Here is a 22,236-nt window from a genome sequence, read left to right as displayed (position 1 = left end):
GCTGATAGAGTTAGCAGTCCATAGGTTTTGTTGTAAACATACTTGAAACATGTTCAGGCAAAAATACGAAAATCCTTAAAGATGTAATGGTTCAGACAGATATGTGCATAACTAACTGAGGGAAACCTTAATGACAGCAGTGTTTGCTGAGGCCTTGTTAGAACAAGATCCTACATGCCTTAGTTCTGAGGAAAAGGCCTAAATTAGAATGCACTTAAACCTGTCCAATAATGCCTGTGTCCTGGAATGTCCTAGTACGCAACACCATTTTGAGGTGTGAGACGGGTGTAAATTATGATCTCCTGCCGCTGCAAGTAGCAGCAAGGGACAGGGATGACACACCCTCCAACAGTAACAATTTGGCCGGTATACCGTCTGTCTTACTTTGGTACCGGTATAGTGTGGTACATTTCATTTGTCAGAATGTGGTACACGTACCAAAACCTGACCTGGGTGTTTTGCGATTGTCAAAAAGAAGCACATTTACCGTTAATTATACATAATATTTTTGCAAACTTAAACTGGAATCTCTTATAAGAAAAAAACAATTCACTACAAAATGAGAAGTCACCGCAAAGTTGCACAAATAAAAACAATTGTACAAGACCCAATGTATTGCAGATGATAAATGTACCAGCATAACGTACCAGATTTGAATGGACGTTTCCCTACATTTTAGAGGAAGTTGTCTAGGCTGAGAGCTAGCGTTATGCAGTGAGTACCTCTTTAACGCGTACCTGAAAATAACACTACATAGGATCCTCTACCGAATTTTAAAATCCATTCTGTCCCGAGTACAGTGAGTATGCTTTGTTGTGATCCTATCAAAAAGCATACGTATTTTAAAACAAACTTCTTGTTCTTATATTAAATGTATAGTCCTGTCAAAAAAACAAACCTTAGAATATAAGAAAGTTTACAAACAAGAGGAGGCCATTTGGCCCATCTTGCTCTTTTGGTTGTTAGTAACTTGTTGATCCCAGAATCTCATCAAGCAGCTTCTTGAAGGATCCCAGGGTGTCAGCTTCAACAACATTACTGGGGAGTTGGTTCCAGACTCCCACAATTTGCTGTGTAAAAAAGTGCCTCCTATTTTCTGTTCTGAATGCCCCTTTATCTAATCTCCATTTGTGACCCCTGGTCCTTGTTTCTTTTTTTCAGGTCAAAAACGTCCCTTGGGTCGACATTGTCAATAACTTTTAGAATTATGAATGCTTGAATCAGATCGCTGTGTAGTCTGAAAGACTGAATAGATTCTGGTTGCTCTTCTTTGCACTCTTTCTAGAGCAGCAATATCCTCTTTGTAGCGAGGTGATCAGAACTGAACACAGTATTCTAGGTGAGGTCTTACTAATGCATTGTAAAGTTTTAACATTACTTCCCTTGATTTTAAATGTATTATTTATTTATTTATTTATTTCTTAGCAGACGCCCTATATCGGAGCATTTTGTTGGCCTTTTTTTATAGCTTCCCCACATTGTCTAGATGAAGACATTTCTGAGTCAACATAAACTCCTAGGTCTTTTTCATAGATTCCTTCTTCAATTTCAGTACCTCCCATATGGTATTTATAATTCACATTTTTATTGCCTGTGTGCAGTACCTTACACATTTCTCTATTAAATGTCATTGCCATGTGTCTGCCCAGTTCTGAATGCTGTCTAGATCATTTTGAATGACCTTTACTGCTGCAACAGTGTTTGTCAGTCCTCCTATTTTTGTGTCATCTGCAAATTTAACAAGTTTCCTTACTGTACCAGAATCTAAGTCCTTAATGTAGATTAGGAATAGCAGAGGACCTAATACTGATCCCTGTGGTACACCACTGGTTTCCTCGCTCCATTTTGAGGTTTCTCCTCTAATCAGTATTTCTGTTTTCTATATGTAATCCCTACTGTGTTCAGTTTGAGAAATAATCTTTTATGTGGGAATTTGTCAAAAACTTTCTGGAAATCTAAATAAACCATGTCATATGCTTTGCTGTTATCCATTGTCGATGTTGCATCCTTAAAAAAGTCAAGCAGGTTAGTTAGACACAATCTCCCTTTCCTAAAACCATGCTGACGGTGTCCCAGGATACTGTTACCATGTAGGTAATTTTCCATTTTGGATCTTATTATAGTTTATATAAGTTTCCATATAGAAGTCAGGCTTATTGGTCTGTAATTACCTGGTTCGGTTTTGTCTCCCTTTTTGTGGATCAGTATTACATTTGCAATTCTCCAGTCTGTCGGTACAACCCCTGTCTCAAGAGACTGTTGCATGATCTTGGTTAGCGGTTTGTAAATAACATCTTTCATTTCTTTGAGTACTATTGGGAGAATCTCATCCGGTCCAGGGGATTTGTTTATTTTAAGAGCTCCTAGTCCCTTTAACACTTCTGCCTCTGTTATGCTAAAGTTATTTAAAACTGGATAGGAACAGATCGACATGTGGGGCATGTTGTCCGTATCCTTCTTTGTAAAAACTTCTGAAAAGTAATCATTTTATATATTTGCTATTTTTTTCTCATCGTCTATGATTTTGCCATTTGTATCTCTTAGACATTTTACCTCCTCCTTGAATGTTCTCTTGCTGTTATAATATTGGAAAAACTTAATGAACCTTACTAAATCACAATAAAGATAAATACAGCCATTACTTTGATAAACTAAATCCCCTCCATAAAATAAGCACTGATCAATTCTGAAAAATATAGTACTGCATTCCTTCCTGTAGCTGTATTGTTTTTTTAATGGGTTGTTTTTTATTGTTTAAACAACTACCTTAAATTTGCTCTAACCTTGTAATAATAATGATAACTAGAACTGCCAGGCAGTTTTACGGCTTCCAAGTTAGTACCAGTTGGATATTTTGGCAAGCTGTAGCATTGCAGCACAAGTGTCAGCAACAGATCAGTTTTATAGAGCAGTTTCAATTCAAAATAGTGCATTAGTTCATTATCTCACGATACTTTTTAACTTTAAACACCATAGTAACCATGACCCTAGCTACACACTGTAAGGAGTTACAAGTTAGTTTTACATTTTAACTTAAGGAGAAGTCAAAGGTTGCAGGCAAGGTCATTTTTGGATGGAGCACGTATGGTTTCCTATATGTGTTCCATAGTAACCATTAACCTATCTGCACTGTAAGGAGTTATAAGCTAGTTTTACATTTGTCCGAAGATTTGGAAAGGCTTTTAAAGAAATTTCAGGTGGCCATATTGGTTTATTCACAAACACCATTTTTGAAAAAGTCGATTGTTTTGACACAGGAATGATGCTTGTCAACTTTCGAGTTAATCAAATAAACAATTTTTCAACTGAAGTGGTTTTAAATTTAAGAACGAAACGTAGGTCTGGCCACCATCTTGTTTTACAAAAGAACACCATTTTGCCATATCTGAATTCTATTGTCCCCATGATGATGCCTATCAAGTTAAGAGTTAGTTGGTTAAATGGACGTCTGTACCGTGTGATTATGACATCATGCAGCATAATCTTGGACTATCCCTCAACAAATATACCAACTTTCAGCACTCTGCAATAAGTAGGTTTCGAAAGACACATTTTTACATTTAGGCAAAATGTTTTTTTTCAATCCAATATGGTGGCCAAACCATGTGACCTACAACATATGTTCAATAACAATAGGCTTCCCAGCCCTATGGGCCTGGAAGCCTAATAATAAACACAGCAATAACAATAAGTTTCCCAGCCTATGGCCTGGCAGCCTAAAAAATAATACAATAAAATCTTTACCATAACAACAGGTTTTCCAAGCCAGCTTGGAAGCCTAATAAAAATCTTTACAATAACAATAGGCTTCCCCTGCCATTCTGGCTTGGAAGCCTAATAATAATATCACCAATATAGTGTACCTATTTTCATCTGTCAAATGTTGGAGGGTATGCACTGAGCAGGGTTGTGTTCTGACAGAGCTACCTTTGGGGAATGTAAACAAGCTGTAAACCCACAAGACCTTCCCAGAAGGCTTGTCCAGACACGGGTACGTGAAGCAAGCAGAGAGAGCAGTCAACCCAGAATTCACTTTCAGTGTAAACGAAAGTGTAAAAACAATCCCGTCTTGGTGCTGTGGATCTTGTGATGATGACACAGCGCTACTCTGGTCCTTCAGAGCTTGCCAGCTGGTATCTCTGCAGGTGGAGAGTATGGATCTCTGACCTTTTCAAGGACTTTGTGCTGTGTGGCAGTGTGATGTCGACTGGGGTCAGTGGTGCTATAAACACCTACAAGGGGTTGAATACTGTATTAGGCATTCAAAGAAATAACCATGGTGTTAACATCAATCCCCCAGTGTGAAGAGAGCTGTAAATATGTCAATGCAAACAAGTCTGCCTTTGTTTTGAAATGTGTTTCCGCTCAAATGCCGTGCAACATCTGCGGTTGTTGTCAATGAGGGTATTGATTTCAGACTGTTCACCTTCAGGGTACTGTTCACCTTCAGGGTACTGCAGCCCAGGGGTACCACCACCCCAGTAGGCAGTAGGCAGTAGGCAGTAGGCTTTAGGCTTTCATTCTCTTCTCCAAGTCACATGGTATGCTAAAGAGCTTAGTGTGAATTACGTCAGACTCGTGTTAAAGTCATGGTCAAAAGATTAAAAATCAATGTGAACACCCTAGAAGGTAAAGCAAGCTTAAATATAGAAATTAAAAAATATATATAATAATAATTGACAATCTCACTGTTGATCATCTTGTCTGTAAATTCATACTGTTTATATTTGTTAGAAATACATGTTTTGCATGATCTGGTTCAGCTGCATCATGGTCAAATTAAAGCCAGTTTTGTGCTCTACAAATATCAAACATCTGAAGTTAATACTTTTGACAATATTTGTGTTAAAATATAGGGCCTATAGTCAGAGTCATGATTGTGATAGTTCAGCTGCTTTCTGTGACTTCAGTTTGCTGCCACTGTGAGAAGCTCATTTTAATAGAATACTGCTAATTGCAAGTATGATCAGTGCTGTGTTGGAATTGATTAAAAGGGAACAGGAATTGACCCCAACCCTGCATACTGTACCTATGTCCCCTACTTTTTGGAAGCAATGAGAGGTACTGCCAACAATACTGCCAAGAATGAAGGAACATAGTTTTGAATTGTATACGTGTATTAAGTGAAGTTTGAATAATGGGGTCGTTACAGGGTTGTGATGAGGAACTCTAGATTGTGATGTACAGTGCAGTATTACGCTCCAGTGCTGCATTCAGTACCAGGAGCAGCATAGTTACCCATTTGAGTTTCCCATTGATCATGCCTTCAAATTGCATTTCTGAAGTTTGGGAAGAAGCCATATTTCTTCACTGTAAGGTTTTAGGATTTATAAGTTATGAAAGGGGCCATATTGCAGTATACGTTTATGCAGGTATTTAGGTTGTTTATTACTTGGAGAATATTAAACACAGAGAGAAGGGAGCTGTTGGGCAGCTTAATATTGACTACATTATACAGTATTGGTACATACTATAGTTTCAGCTCATGCTGGAACCAAACCAAAGCCACCAATTGGATAAAGGTGACCTTGTACGTCAATAGCAGAAGAAATTGCAAGCTGATTAGCTGAAAAAAGGGTCTATATTTTTGTCATTGCTGTTTTGGCAATAAACTTTCTTTCAAAAAAATGCTTTTTTAATTGATGGTACTCTGAGGTTATATTATCATTGAAAACACAAAATTGAACTAGGCCTAACTTTTTCCTACCATTTCCTTTTTGCATATTAAGAGGGGAAAATAAAAATCCTTTAAAATGTTGTTGACTGCAATGTGATAAACAAGCATGGCAATCAACGTTCCGCCTCGAATATCCATTTGGCAGGAAGTTGAGTCAGTTCAGGTGCGTTGTGGAGGCTGTAGCCACTTAACAGGCACTTGTATACTGGTGCTGGCAGGGTAAGTATGTAAAGAAAAATACATCCAGTCAATCTTTGCTTGAAACAAGGATACTTTGTGACGGGTAATGCGGCTTTTACTAAAACCATTGTCTCGTGCATCTGTGTTCTACAGAACAAGGCACAAGTGTGTGAATAATCCTGAACTTTGATTTCTACTGCAAGCAACAAGAAGCAATGCACACAAGTCGGGTACTTATCAACTCTTAAGCTAGGATACTCTATAGCCAGATCATTGTTTTTTTGCTCCTGAAGAGGAGTATACTACCTGGTTGCCTGTTTTTTTCATGCATGTTGACTCCTGCATAGCAATAAAAAGAAAGGGCTGTAGTCTGCTTTGAGGGGTAGCCTGCAGACAAGGCAGCTTGGCTGTAATGCTGAACATGGATCTGCTTGTCTCTCTGAATGTTTACGTAAAGAGACAATTACACCTAATTGGATTCTTGATTCCGGTTGCACTCTGCTCTTAGCTTGTTCATATACGCAATGCTGTAAAGCTCTTGAGTAGCTTTCCTGGCTTCTCCATTTCCTCAAGGAAACCTTGATGATAAATTCCTATATGCATTTCATCAGCACCGGTAGAAACGTGTTGAGGCTCTGTATGTTTAGAGAGTGGAAAACTTAACTGCGGCCAAGGCAAACATGCATCAGTATCTAGTCAATATCTCTGGGAATCGTGTTTCAGAGCAGGCAGAGTGTTCTACCTAAACCCCATGCCAGCAAAGCAGTGGACTCCACTTTCATAGCTTGAGTGCCCAATCTTCACAGTTTTTCTGTTTGCTCATGATCAGCAGTAAAGCAAACCAGTGCACACACACACACTGTACAGAGTGTCTGCATAGTCGTGTAAATTTAAATGTATATTTACATTAAAAATAAATTGAATAAACCCAGATACAATCAAAGATGAAAGGAAGCAAGAGTTTGGAGAAATAGTTTTGAATTTCAGGGCAGTTTTTGTGTTCACTATGTAGTGTGAGACAGACAGATGCTGTCACTGAATGGGTCCAGATTTTGCACGAACATCCTACAAAGATCAAAAGCAATGTTTTGACTGAGAGGCCATGATCAGGTTTATTGAGGAAGAAACTGGAGGAAAGAAATCGCTAGTTCTGAGTCCTACCTTATCTTAATATGCAAAAATAGTCACATACGTAGATATTTTGTAAATAATGCATTGGGATTGAACCCTACAGACTGTCTCTATTGTATTGTACATTGGCCACTGAGTATTTTTTTTTAAATTTATTTTTAAACAAATGCCAAAAATGACCCAAGCAAACCAACTTAACAAATAAAAGCATCTTTTTTGTTAGTCTTTACGATACACCCAAGTTAACAAAATAAGAGGAACAACCACCAAAGAGTTATTTATTGGTACTGTACCTACAGTAGTTGGACTGTAATTAAAAACATTATGCTCTGCTGTCATCTGTCATATGCTTCATTTTCACTCCCACCCAAATTGTTTAAGTTCGAAATACGCAATCCCAATACAAAAAGCAGAACACATTATCTATATACAAGCAAACAGTTACTGATGTAACTTTTAAGAAAGCATATAGCTTTGTCATGATGCAATATAACTGGCTTTTCTGTTTTATTTCCTGATACAGCAGGCCCGTGTAACTTTATTTGTCTGCTGCAAACGCAGTAAAGAAATTATTTCAGATACAGCAAGTTTAGGCTTGTAATTTAGTTTTTAAAAGGCTAATATGTTTTTTTTTTTTTTTTATCTTGTTTATTACCATAGCAACAAGTGCTGACCTTGGATAGCAGTTCTGTGTTGGTTTTCAATTTAAGATTAGGGTCTGGCTGAATTTTCCAAGACTAGAACCATGGTTCTCTAGCTCCACATTTGGTACTGAGGTGGTTAAATATTCAGAGATCACAGCATGCAATTAACTGCTGGTAATTAGTATAGATCTTAGAGGCTTGACTGTATTGAGTGTTTTATTGGGGCAACACATCAACAAATAACTTTGACATTGTTGTGGAATCAGCAGTGCAACTTAACTGACTTTCATTTTCATCTAAATACCCGGCTAGATCGCGTGACATGTCATGAGCTGGACCGATCTGTTGGTTGTTTTAAAATGCAGTAGTACTGTACATGCGGAAAATAAATATGGTAAAAAGAACTTTGACAAACACCTGTTTACTCGGTTTCTTTTAGCATTACAACATAGTATCACAATCTGGTTTTTATAGTTTGATTGCAGGCTTGAAAAGGGCGTGGTAGTGGGTTCCCAACTACTGTAGTTGGTGCATCACTAATCCAGACTCAGATACCCACAATCATCTAGTTTGAATTCGGTAACGTAGTGAGCATGCTGTATTGAGAAGTATGTACAGTGTAATGCAGGGCATATGAACCTCCTTCGCTGGTCCAGGAGTGATTTATTAGGTCCTGTTTGTTTCTCTAATGAAACTGTCAGGAGAGGTACAAGTGATGTTGACACCTGCCTTGGTGGTGGTGATGTTGGGGAGATCGAGTATATGGGTTTAAAATGGAGGAGGGCTGTCCTGCTGCTGTTTGTCTGCCTCATCGACGGTCTACTCATGGGTGGTATTTTACATATTCTTTCATAGCACTGTTTTGTAGGAAATTCAGATTTGCTTAAATGCAACCTGTTATGGTGCAACACCCACAGCTTCTGCCATGGCTTGCATTTCCGCTGTGGCAATCTACAGCATCTGTGTTTGTATAGCTGTTTACTTGTATCCTACATCATTATGCAAGACTACAGTAGGGCGCTAGCTTACAAGTTACATTTAAGTTTTTAATGTCTGAATAAGTTCTGAATGGGACAGTTGAAGGAAACAGCTATGCTGTTTTATAAAAGGAGAAATGGTTTTAGCTCAATTCAAGCATGAGCTGCCAAAAATTGAAAGTGAATGGGAACCGGCACCTCCATCATCAATGTAATTCTTTAGCTTGGGCTTTGACATTCTTCCAAGTTTTAAATAAATCTTATTTTAGCATTGAACAAAGGTTTAAAATGTTTACACAAAGGATATATCACTATTTACCCTGGACTCCTTGTCTCTGTTTGCTAAGCATATTTCTTTATTTTAACGGTGACAAGAATACTCTTCACAAATGCATATAACATCTCTTCGCTTGAAGAAACTCTTTTGGTTTTGTTCTGCTGGTTGTGGTGGTTGTGGTGGGAGTTCTACCTCTGAAATAGTAGGATTTTTGACAATTAAGGTAGAGAACAAGTCGACAAAGCTGCACCATTTAATGGAATTGCAAACTTTTATCACATTAACTGAAGTGTAAGTGCCATATAAGTTACTTAAATACTGTAAGAAAACTGCATACCCTGAAAAAATGTGTCGACAATAAATGCTTACAGCTATAACCAAGAAAAAACTTTGAGGTACATTATGTGACTTCATTAGGGGTCTACTGTAAGGTAGTTGTACATTTTTCCAGGGTTGTAATTTTTGTCAACTTGTATTTGTTGCAATTCATCCAGGAAAGGATTGGAATGCCAGGGTCAGCAACCTATCCCTCAGGAGAGGTTTCTAATAGCCTAGCTCTTAGGCATGCACAAACACATGTAAAAGCAATTTTTATGGGAAAACATAATCCACAGGACTGTGAACTATCAACCTATTGTTTAGTTACAGCATGTTAAAAATCAGTTTTACCGAGTTTAATTAATAGCAGGCTAGTAATTTATGTGCAGAGGGCCATTTGCAAAATAGTCTTTACATTTTTCAGATCAATTTGTCTGCCAGCATGCAGTATGTTTGTTTTTTTAAATGTGTTTTTTAATATACATTGTCTGCCCTGAGTCAGGCTGTGAATAGAAAATGATTAAGACAACTATGGCAATTGTTTCAGATCACTGACCAAAGTAGCTGGGGCTCAGTTCGTATTGCAAGCCAGCTTGAAACATGATGACAGTGCTGTTTCTCTTAGGTAATCCTACTGTCATTTATGTATTATAAGACATAGATTAAATAGAGTTTGCGGATTCTATGTGCGATACACCATTTGTTCAAGGACAAAGAGAAACCAGGCACTGTGGACTAGGGGCTGTCAAGTGTGATGGTGCATCTTTAAACCACTATTACTGTGTCTGAGCCTATTGAATTGATAACAGAGAAAGTGGATTGGAAAACCTATGCAGAGACCCTGTGGGGAAGCTTGCACTGGGACTATCGAATTGCTTGGCTGCACATTATTGATTCTGGTTTGGAAGTTTTTTGGAGGGATCTATATCTTGTAGGTGTGGATTTCTTGGCAATAGTGGTAAATGGCCAGAAGTATTATTCTCTTTTTGAATTTTTTAGCTCTGCCTTTAAGAATTGCTTCATACTTTTTTTTCCTGGTTAAACACTGAGAGGGTAGACTTTACAATCCTTTACTAGATAACCTGATTACAAAAAAATTAAGCCAGCATAGACTCGACTTTGAAAAGACCAGATAAATGTCTCACAGCCAGATAATTAAACACTAAGGTGCATTGCTTGGTGTGTCATTGTGCCCCCCCCCCATTATAACCTTTTTTTCTCTTATTTTTTTCAATACTGTCTTTGATGTAAAGGCTCTCAGCTGTGCTAAATCCCATCGAGTCACTTTCATGGCAGCAGGTGGTTTTGTGCAAGGATGGATTTCTGTTGAAGGTTGTAGTCAAGGAAGTCCAGGTCACTAATACACCTTCTCCACTGGCACATCTGACCTGTGAGGTCTTGGTACGGTACGGGTACGGGTGGTTCTCCATTGGCTATTTGTCAAGCCGAGCGAGAACCAAACCGTGAAACTCCAGCCTCACAAGACATCTGAATCCTGTTGCGAGCCGAGCCGAGCCAGGGGCGGGGTTAAGGATTTTCGTCATTACGTTGCATCAGTCAGTACACTCAACAAACAACAAACAACATGTCTGGCAGCGAGTGTGATGCGGGAAAAGTACAGCCTTGGGCCGCTGAGGAAGTGCAGGCTCTAGTTTCTCTGTGGGCAGATAGAAGTGTTCAGGAAGATCTGGAGTTGTGTGTCAGAAATGAGAACATTTATGCCAGAATTTCTGACGATTTGAAACGTGGACATAAACTGCTGGTACAGTACACTTAACTCACACACTCAAAAACACAAAATTCTACCAAATTTCTCATCCTTGACCTTTATTATATTAATAGAAAGAAAGAAAGATGGAAAATAAAACAATTCTAAACTTATAGTAAAATATAGTAAAACAAAATACAGCTGTACCGTTATAACAGATATAACTGTGGCTCTTGTTGCGCACGCGCAGCTTCTTTAAGCACCCAAACAAAAAACAACTCTAGAAACAACAACTTTCCTTAAACGGGATATATTTGGCAAATCATATTTTTAAAACCTTCTTTTTTTTCCTCTTCAACAGAACTAATTGAACTTTATTAAATATTTATAATTAGTCACATTTGTGGATTACAAAGAAGTTCCTAAATATATTTACAAAATATAGCAATACAAGCTACAGCTGCACCGTTGGTCTATTCATTTTTGAACGCCATTTGTTTGCACATCTTTTGGCAAACTGAGTTAATTAATAACAACTGTTTTTTGTTGCATGTGACGACAGTAGCACAGCTCGGCTCTGCAGTGGAAAAACAACACAGGCTCTCTTTAACCGCACCGTGAGGGCTCGGTATAGCCCTGGCATGGCTCAGTTGTACAGTGGAAAAGAAGTAGAAGTGTGCTGCTGATTCTTAACAAATAAGGAGCACACGGTGAATAGCAGAGATGCATTGAAGGCCACTGTCAGACCATGACACACTGGTGAAAAATCTGTAACGATACCCCTGTGTTAAAAAAAGTTCAACCCGAGTCATTTCAGTTTGGTTCAACTAGTGTGTATCCCACTATACTATCTTTAGCCACTGTACAGTAGATTTGTTTTAGATGAACACTTACTGAGATTCATTCAGTAGGACTGCTTAATCCCTTGGGCCTCTCATTGTATAGGAGATCCGAAGAACATTAATTAATCAGAACTACAGTACTTTAGATTTGAGATGAAAGTCAACTAACCTCAAGTTTATTCTTGATTTCTTCTTTTTGTTTATAGAGAAATTTTTTGTATTGTCCCCATGCAATCAGATGTTTAGAATGATGGAATGACAATGAGCATTGGCCAAGGTGTACAGGCTTTTAGTAAATACATGTAAAACTGAAAATAAACTTTTTAAAATTGAACAGACATTGAAAACCACACTACTCAAAACTCTTGTCTGCAAGATTACCGTTTTGTTTTTAAAAGAAGTAATAAAGAAACATTTGCCTAAATTGTCTCCACATAAGCTAGGATTATTGCATTGCGTTAATTTGTATTTTCCTAAACCTGCTAAAAGTTTAATTATCCCTTAGTAATGTTGTACCAACATCTTGGTCACAGCAGGCTTGCAGCAAGGCAGGATGATGTGGTTTGAAAGACCTTGGACTCTGTTTACTGAAGGAAATAAACTGAGCTTCCAGTTGGATCAAGTGGCTGAACTGTAGCAGTAGTCACTCAGGACGGAGTGCAAGGTTTGGGGTACAGTTACTCCAATACTGGCAGTTCATGTGTTCTTATCCTGGGTACACAGCTGCCTGGGATTCAAAGAGAGTCACAGGTTTTAGCTGTAACATCTCCCAAGATGGTCCTTTCCATAGCTCCTGAACTCTTGTCTCATATGCCTGGGGTGTTAGCTGCTCACATTCCAGAACTTTGTTTGGGGAGGCTGTTTGAATTTAGCTCCCATAGAACAGTCAGCAGTTTAACTGAGGCTTGTGATAGTTAAGTGGCAGTGGCTCTCAAACCGAGGTCTGGGTTTGAGAGAGTTGTATTTTATCATTTATAACACATAAAAGCATTGGCTTCTGCAGTAGTTGAAACCTTTGTCTAATTTACTCACTGTAGTTGTGTGCAACAAGACACTCCCTTCAAAGGTTTATCTGCACTGCTTCAGATATTAAAGGGATATTCAGAGATGATCCCCAAATCCAATATTGTGAGATCCCCATATTGACATATAGAGTAGAGAGGGGCATTTCCATATATTTTAGTGCCACTGACTAAAAATAATGCTTACACAATACCATAATTGAAGTAATACGTACAAACATAACAATCTCTGTACTATTTGACAAGGCTTCAATAAGTAGCTAGTTTTATTAACAGGAAGAGTTATACAAGTACAGTATGCATAAAGCTGGAATTATTCATACATTACCAACAGTAATTAAAGGCAACATAACGTACAGATTATAATAAATCAATAAATGATGTCTTCATTGGACCACTATAAAATATAAATAAATGTTTACATTAACTAACTTATTATATTAAATACAGTACATACCTACCGGTCCAGGTATACGTCCAGCTACATGAAGCCTTAGAAACATGATATTGATTTATGGAGGAGAATGGACAAATGAGAACCCATTCCCAGCATGGACTGTAATGTCTTGGCTCCTCATCTGATATCCGTTCTCCATTAAAATTACTATTACAATACAAGATTTGGGGGGGGGGGGGGGGGTCTTTTAATAATAATGTTATTTCCTCACCTCAGCATGAGGACATTGTGGCTCCTTTAGGCAGGGGAAGATTTAGTAATTAAAAGCATGCATCCATATAAAAATCTCTTGCAGTATCAAGCAGAATGAAAAAATATTTTAACCAGGGTGGGGCTGTAATAGCCTTTTTCCTTTCCTATCCTCTTTTTTTTTTTGGTTCTGGCATGATTTTATAAGAGCTGACCTTGGTACATTTTTCAAATAACTGAGCGAGGCAATCTGATTAGACTGATTTGGTCTTGTGTGATAAAGCTACAGTACAATAACGCAATCGCATACGAATGTGGAATTCATGACTATCTAGTCGCTGCTGCCCAAGACATTTCACAGGTGAACAACACTGAATTCCATGCTGTGCAGTCAGTCAGTGTTGTGCTGAATAGTGCTTTCCTGTGTAGCACTTCAAATGCACTAGCAGAACATTCCAGAACCTCCGCCCCCACAGCTTGAACTGCAAGCCAGTCATAAACAGATTTGTAATGGAAATGGATTCCTAATAAGGTGCCAATACCGCATGGTACATGTGTGGTACAAGTCTCTCATTGTATCATTTGGATGCAGTACATGAATTCAAGCCTGCCTGTGAAAGCAGGCATTATTATTATATATTTTTTTCTGGTGAGTTAGATTAGAAATTGAACACAGTCCATCATGTTTTAGGGTTTTCCAGGATTCATCAGTGCTCTTGTAGAAACAATGTAGTAAATGTGGCTACCTAGACGATGCAGTTCTCCCTTGTTACATTGTTTCCCCAAATAACCCAGAACCCCTTATAAGGAGGCAGTCCAAATATGCTGGAAAATATGCAAAAACTGTGGAAATTAAAAGTAGATATGTGTGGAGTACCTTATGTGTTTCTATTAATAATGACTTATACAAATCTAAATCAAGTAAACATAATCTTATTATTATTATTATTATTATTATTATTATTATTATTATTATTATTATTATTATTATTATTATTATTATTATTATTTAGCAGATGCCTTTATCCAAGGCAACTTATAGAAACTAGGGTGTGTGAACTATGCATCAGCTGCAGAGTCACTTACAACAACGTCTCACTCGAAAGACGGAGCACAAGGAGGTTAAGTGACTTGCTCAGGGTCACACAGGTTTGAACCGGGGACCTTCTGGCTACCTTCTTAAAGACCTTTTCTTTAACCACTGGACCACACCGCCTCCCATCAAACAATGTATGGATTAAGTACTTCCAATTTAATATATCAAGTATTTGTGTCTGTAAAATCCTTACAAATTGTCAAAAAAAAAAAACATCACATCACGTGAGACTCCTTATTGAGCCACATTTTGAAAGCCTTAACTGCAGTCTTTAATTAATGTACAGAATATGGTGAATCTGTAGAAGACTGTGAATTCCAGGATTTCTGAGGAATTCCGTTATCCACAGATTTGGACTGCCTCTAGTTAGAAGTAAAACCTGGATTGGCTCAAGATGCTGTTCTTTTGGAGTCGCCCTAAGATGAAGCACACAGACTCTACCACAGTCTCTTAACTACAGTAACACTGCAGAATCAAGGCTATTTTATTTGAGTCCGAGTCATTCCTAAAAACAGTGTGGAGGTCAACTATGAAATAACACTGGTGGGGAGTATATTCTTCCATTGGAAGTTTGATTTCCATGCCTCTTTCCCTAAATGTAAAAGAATACTGTAAATAGTATGCTCAGGCACAGTAGGGTGCTTATTTTTCAAACTGGACAAAAACGGAGAAGGGGGCGAGGGGCGAGTGGAAAAAATTAACTGTTTTGTAAAGTTGCCATTTAAAGCTTCCGTGAGACAGAATATATATTTTTATTTCTTAGACTTTCTCTGTAATCTGTGTGTTGGCATACGCTGTCAGTATACAGTACAGTAATAACTTCAAATTGTTTGGATGGGCTGGAATGGGACGACTGTCTGTGCCTTTTTTAGCTACGTTTTGGAATACCGTCTTTTTATACAAGCTATCAAGTTCCATCAGTTACATACCTGGTAACATTTCAGTGCTAAAACCTGGAAACAGCTTTCAAACCAGCAGTTGAATGGTGCAGGAATCGATTTACAAGAGAAAAAACTGTAAAAACACTTTGAGGTGAAAGCTGCTGTTGCCATGCCAAATGGTTTCATGTTTTTAGCAATACAGATCAAATGGGTTTTTGGAATGTGTCTGAAGCTTACAATATCTATGATGAAACAGCCTTAAGTGGCCCTAGCTCTGTGTTTTTGAGCCTGAGTCATAGCATACAGTTTTCATGTTTAAAATGACACTCTGTTGAGGTGGGACATGTCCTGCAGTTACAACGGTCCCCAACCATCCACGGAAGAAAATTGTTTCTGAAGGTTTTCTGAGGTCTTAAATCAGACTCGGCCCTAGCCTCCATCGGACCTGGATCTGTGTATTAGATTGGAGGGTGACTGTCTTAGAGTATTTTAAAGACCCTACCCTATGGGAAGTGCACTTTTTTGGTCATTTGCCATCTCATCTGGTTTTCTCATATTCCTTTACTTGAATGGTAACACTTTGGCTAAATAGTATTAGATGCCATCGATAATAGACCGTAGATATTGAATTAAGATACAGACTGGGTACCCAAAGACACATAGTTCATGTTTGTTCCATTGTATCTAAATTATAGATCCGACCAATGAGGCAGGTCAATTTCAGCAAAAATGCATCATTTGTAATTTCTGCATCTGGGTAAACTTGTTTGTCTTTGGGCATGGTGACAAATCAATTTACTGTTTTCGAAGAAGTGTTGCGTGAAGGAAGTGGGGCCTGAACAGAAAGAAACATCAAATCCTCAAATACCACACCAGAGAGGAGGGTTTTCTCTTTTTGTGAGGCAGATAAACCATTTAGGAACGTGTACAGTACAAAATTGAAGTCTGATTTATTTCAGTGTTTTACTTTACAGAACAGACTAGTTATCTCTGGAGGAATGAGGACGGGTTTGAATAATGCATCAATCCTCAACCCCCTTCATGACGGTAATGGTCTTGAATTTACTGTAGACAGGATGTAGGTTGACTTGGTCTATCCATGTTGTATACAGTAGGCCTTCAAAAAGGAAACAAAACCTTAGATAACAGAAAAGGAGAGACAGGAAATGAGACAAATATACAAGAAGAGAAGCAGCAAGCTTGGGATTGGGTTCAGGTTTTTTCCCTGTGTAATCCCATCCCAGTTTCACACAGCAGATCATACAGACGGTATTGCTGCCTGACCATCACGCTCTGACTAAAGCAAGAGGGATGAGAAGCGTGACCAACAGGTGCATGTCTGACTCCCTCTGCACTCCTGCCTTAGACTTGTGCACCGGATTTCTATTTCGGGATGTGGGCTCAGTTTAGAGCTGCCCATCTATTTCTGGAGGGCACTGCTGGCAGGGGCTACTGCTACCACCTAATGTTGTTAATGCAGGCAATGTTTGCAGCTTTAAAGGGGAGCTAGCAAGTTGGCTAGAATATAGCCAGTGTAGGCATGGTTTGAACCGCAGACTTAGCAATTAGGGTCAACGAAACTCTAAGGCACTCAAGAATTTTCAGGCCAAAACAAAAAGATCCCAAAAAGTTAAATAATTTTAAAATTACATTCTATTTTATGTATTTATTTATTTTTAATCATTGCTCAAATGTAGTGTGTCTTTTATAAAAAAAACAAAAATAAAAAATGAAGTTTATCAGTTTGAATTTAAGTGTCGCTGTTCATTTGATTTGCAGTTGTTGTGAACCTACTGGACAGTTTGACCTCTTTCTGGAAATGTAAGTTATTTTGCAAGATATGTAGTCTCATTAATATTTCCCCTTATGCAATTAAGTCTTTACTATAGTAAAATTAGAATTTTTCATATCACAGATTGCCATATTTAACCCTTAAGTGTCATTGTCCTCATTTGAGGACATCTGCTTTTGTAATTTTTTGGAGGATTTTTAACCAGGAATCTACCGGTTACATTTTTCTCCAACTATATTGTTATGATAACTTGCTCTGATTTTGTTAACTGTAAAAGTTAAGTCTGAATGTATTGCATCAAATTGCATAAATACAGCTTATGTTCTGATTTTTTTGAAAGACAAATTATTTTGGTACTCAATGGGTTAACACTAGAACCACCGCGGTTATTATTATTATTATTATTATTATTATTATTATTATTATTATTATTATTATTATTATTTCTTAGTAGTATACTCATATCTAAAACTGCCTCCGGCAGGCATTACTACATTTAAAACAACATCGATATTAAAATGAAACACAAACTATTGGATACAACTCAAAAGTTTTATTCAAGCACGTCATATCAAACATCTGCACAGCTGAAGCACCGTATTTAAATGAACAATTAAGCATGAAAGGGTTTATTTTCTAACGCCACATATAAAGCACTGTTTGAAAAAAATGAAAAGCTGTAATAAAATAAGCATTTCAAAAGAAACTAGTGTATAAATAGGTGTAAATAGGTATATGTACATACAAAACTGTAAACATCAAAGTAGTTTTTAATTTTAAAATGAAAGTAACATATGTTTTCTCTTGTGTGTGTCAGTCGGTGCAGCACTGAATCGAGATTGAGCTGCTGCAGCCTGCTGCTTTGCAGTTTTCTGATCGAAATGTTTCTGCCGAAGCACTGTGGCTAGCATCACGATGAAATCTCTCCTACTGATATTTTCCCCTTGTACAAAACAAAGGAATTGATGTCTGCCAGGTCCAGTAGAGATAACAACAGGCTTGTGTGTGTGTGTTTGTGTGTGTGTATGTATATGTGTGTGTGTGTGTGTGTGTGTGTGTGTGTGTATATGTATATATATATATATATATATATATATATATATATATATATATATATATATATATATATATATATATATATATATATATATAATAGAATATTGTAGATTATATTCAAAATAAAAACATGTATTGTCTGGTGGTTCTAGGTGTGCGAGGAATTTGAACTTACTTATTTTTGTGATTCTGCCTTTCAAATACTGTCAGAGTATTTAATACATGTATTTAGGAAAAGTCATAAATGGACAACTGCATAACTTTCAGACACGCAGAGTAATTTTCAATTTGAAAAGTGACTGCCCTGGCGGTTCTAGTGTTAATATGGATTTCATATAATATACTGTTAATCTGATTTAAGGAATGAACTGAGTTTCTGTAACATGACTAAATAATCTGATATTTCTTCATGTCCTTGTGTTATTATTATTATTATTTATTTCTTAGCAGTTTTAATCACTTTTAATTTTAATATCCCCACTTGCCCATAGTTCAGCAGTATGAAAGAACATGGCAGAGGCCCAGGTACTATCCATTGTTTCCCAGACAGGACAGAGGGGTCGTTTCCAGCTTGTGCAGTAAAACAGAAGTCAGCTATTTTCTGTTTCACGTTGTTAAAGAATGTAGTGTGTTCTAGAACATTATTAAGACTGTGCACAGCTTCTGTATAGTCATTAAATACAGACTGCCACCTCTCTTGTGGAGGCTTCATCAAGTCAAGACTAAACTGAGGGGTACTTCAAACAGTTTGCCAAATGAAAATGCTTTAAGAGATATACTGGGTAGTATAGGTCATCCCCATGTGGAATATTTGCCTTGTCAGCTGTGCTTCAGGGGGCCACAGGCTGAATTAAATGACAGACAGAGTGTACTGTTATGCTGTTTGTGTAGATCGGTGGTTCCCAACCTTTTTCAATGTATGGTACATCTTGGTGTTTGGATTTTTTCCACGGACCACTCGACATGCATTTCTTCACAACAGCATTTTGAAAGTAATTTGTAGGTGTATATGTTTAAGTACATGTAGAAAGTAAAGTATTTCTATAACGTACCTAACTTAATGAGATCCCTGGGTTGAATCTTTGCTACCAGTTTATCAAGGAATGTTGACATTTTGCACATTGAAAGTTGTTGAAGGCAAAGTTACCGTTTCCTTTGTTTAAAAAAAAGTCCCTTTTTTCACATTGTAAATGCTTTATAGATAAATGGCGTCTCAATTTTTCAGGTTTAATTTTCGTTTGACAAAACCTCCTGACAAATAATGCACAATCTTTGGATCCAGTAAATACCAGTGCTGGTCCCCGCAACATTTCTAATGCAACATCGCTCGATGTACACCGGAATGCAAAGTGGGTGGGAAGCAATTTGAAAAATGTAAAAATGATTGGAGAGTGTTTCCAGAAGTAGTGTTAAGACAATTTTCTTTTGGCAAATAGTCTCTTGTGAGATATTAAACCTGGCTGAATAAACCCACGTAATAACATGGAGCTGTAATAGATCATTCACACTACGGTACAGTTCACAAGTCAAGCTACAAATACAGCCTCTTTTTGTTTCACTTCTATTACTATATGCAGCTAACCGCTCTAAAAACATATACTATGGAAATACTGTAATAGGGGTATTCCTATCCCTGGCAGTACTAAAACTGTGGTTTTAATGTTGTTTTGTTTGTTTGTTTTGTTTGTTTTAATTTAGTCATTACAACCGAGTTAGGAGTATCAATGCAGTGCACTACTTTTATATGGATTGAAAAGGCTGGGTTACGTTTTTGTGTTTTTCCTGAGCAGTGAAAACAAGCAGTATAGTCATCACAGATTAGAAATATGTGCATTTACATGAATGCTAGTAGACTTTTAAATAATGCTGGTTAAAAAAAGAAGTCTGTAATTTTGACAAGACAAATGTGGCTTCATAATGTGTAACAGTTATTTATTTATATATAAATAATAAAATAAAACAGATAAAGGGGACAAATGCAGACTACATACATATCATATAATTATATATCACATGGGCAAAGCTGTTTGTTGTGTTGTTTAGTAGTAGCACAAGGTGTGATTCTGTAGAAATGTGGTTTTGCAAGAACTATGTAACCGAATTTTGGGAGTTGTATGCAAGCCACTTGGAGTTTACTCACAGACCACAAGTGGTCTGCGTTCCCCAGGTTGGGGAACCACTGGTGGAGACAATATTTGTAACCAGTGTTCTTAATACATTCAGCTAAGATTTCTTTATGATAAACCTGCATTTAATTTTGAAATCCGTAGTTTACTGAATGGGAGGAACGTCTTTTGAACTCTTCTATGCTGAAGGAATGCATCGGACACACCCAAGTTGCTTCTGGGAGTTTGTGTCCTTGTAGGATAAACAGTTCACAATGTTTCTAATGATTCTTCCTTTGTTTCGTTCTTGGGGGTGCGGGGGAACCTAACAACTCCTAGAAGCCAGAAACATTGGCTTGCCTTTGAGTACCAATCACTCCCTATCGTATGACTGACGTGTTTTCAGTGTCGACTTCCTTCCTTACATCTTTTAGTTGACCGGAAGTGGAGTACACAGATATGTACAAAGAGTGCTTATTTTTATTGATAAACAGCTTTAAATATCTAAAGTCACCTTAAGTCACCTTTTCTATAATGTGTTTTTTCATAGGAAAATCTTAGACCGACCAAATAATGCCAATATACATCAGGTAAGATTTGCAGGAATTTGGTTATCACCATATACTATAAATCCCAGGCAGTACCCCCCAGACTCACTGTATTTAATTTTCTTTTTAAATAATTGAAGAAGTTTATTGCCTAAGGGGCGCAAGACTAATATATTGGGATTCTTTGAAACTAAGCAGATAGTGCTGCTTTTACTAACATTTATTTGAGATGTTTGTGTTGCTTTGTTGAAAGTAATATGCCCAAAAGTCTAAACTATGGTAGAACTAATTGTATAAGACACAAAGGACCTGTCCTGTTAGTAATACTTCACTAGTTTTAATTCCATTAATCTCTGTCTGTGTTATTACTAGTACTGGCTACTATAATCATACACTTACTGTGAATGGAATTCTTCACCACTGCTAGAACCTTATAGAAGTTGCATTTTATTTATTCATTTTTTTTTAACATGCTGGAACGTTGCAGGTTTAAATACAGAGTAAATGAGAAATTTCTGTTGTCACAATTGGCGCTCCTTCAGAAATTCCATGTAATGGTTTGCATTTATGTTTTTTTGTAGGCATCCCTGTTGCTTAAGACATCATTGCATCTTAATATTTCAAAACCTATTTGTAACACTACAGTACTGTAAGAGTTCAGTTGCTGTAAAAGATTATCCTCGAAAACAATATTTCTTTGTGTACTTTGAAAGAACGTCAGTCTTATATAAAGTAAAATGTTAAATGTTCTGGTACCATAACTTGTATAGAATAAAACAGGTCAGTGAGTAATTATGCTGCACCATTTACTGTACTATACCTAATTTATACTTACTGTCCTTCACCTTCTGAAATTCCTTGGATAAACCAATCTTCTATGTTTAATTTATTCAGCTGTACAGTATATGTTTGTCTACAGTGTGTGTATATACTGGACATTTGTACGCTATGAACAAGTAATAAAGTATTGCAAATTTCCTTTTTTTCTGAATACAATTATTTGATCTGTTTTCTGTCCTTGGGAAATAGTTCTGCAGTTCACTTGTTTGTAAGTTAAGTGGTAACTTATCTAACCCAGTTTGACAGGAAAGCTTGGCTCTGAATCAGTTTTATAGATGTCTGTTGTCAGTCTGTCACTCCCATATCTTTTTCATGTTGTTGCTACAAGGGCTGTATAAATGGACCCAGTGGTGAAAGTACTGGCTCTTATCAGCAGGAAACTCCCTTGGACCACGCCTGCAAAGTACAGCTCCACTGGGCAGAGAGAGATGTTTTGCTACTTTTTTTTTTTTTAGGTTTTGCAATACTCCCTCTTTCAGCTCTTTTTTTTTTTTTA

The 22,236-nt window shown here is 37.3% G+C and overlaps 1 protein-coding gene across 3 annotated transcripts in view; it reads left to right on the top strand.

Annotated features, from left to right (window-relative positions):
* Positions 1–22,236, top strand: part of LOC117409642 (rab11 family-interacting protein 5-like) — a 59,902-nt gene that overhangs the window by 1,084 nt on the left and 36,582 nt on the right. The window lies entirely within an intron of this gene.

This window comes from Acipenser ruthenus, chromosome 2 (genome assembly GCF_902713425.1).
Source record: "Acipenser ruthenus chromosome 2, fAciRut3.2 maternal haplotype, whole genome shotgun sequence".
NCBI lineage: Eukaryota > Metazoa > Chordata > Actinopteri > Acipenseriformes > Acipenseridae > Acipenser > Acipenser ruthenus.
The sequence above is the reverse complement of the archived record's forward strand: the minus strand, read 5'-3'. Positions and strand labels throughout refer to the sequence as shown.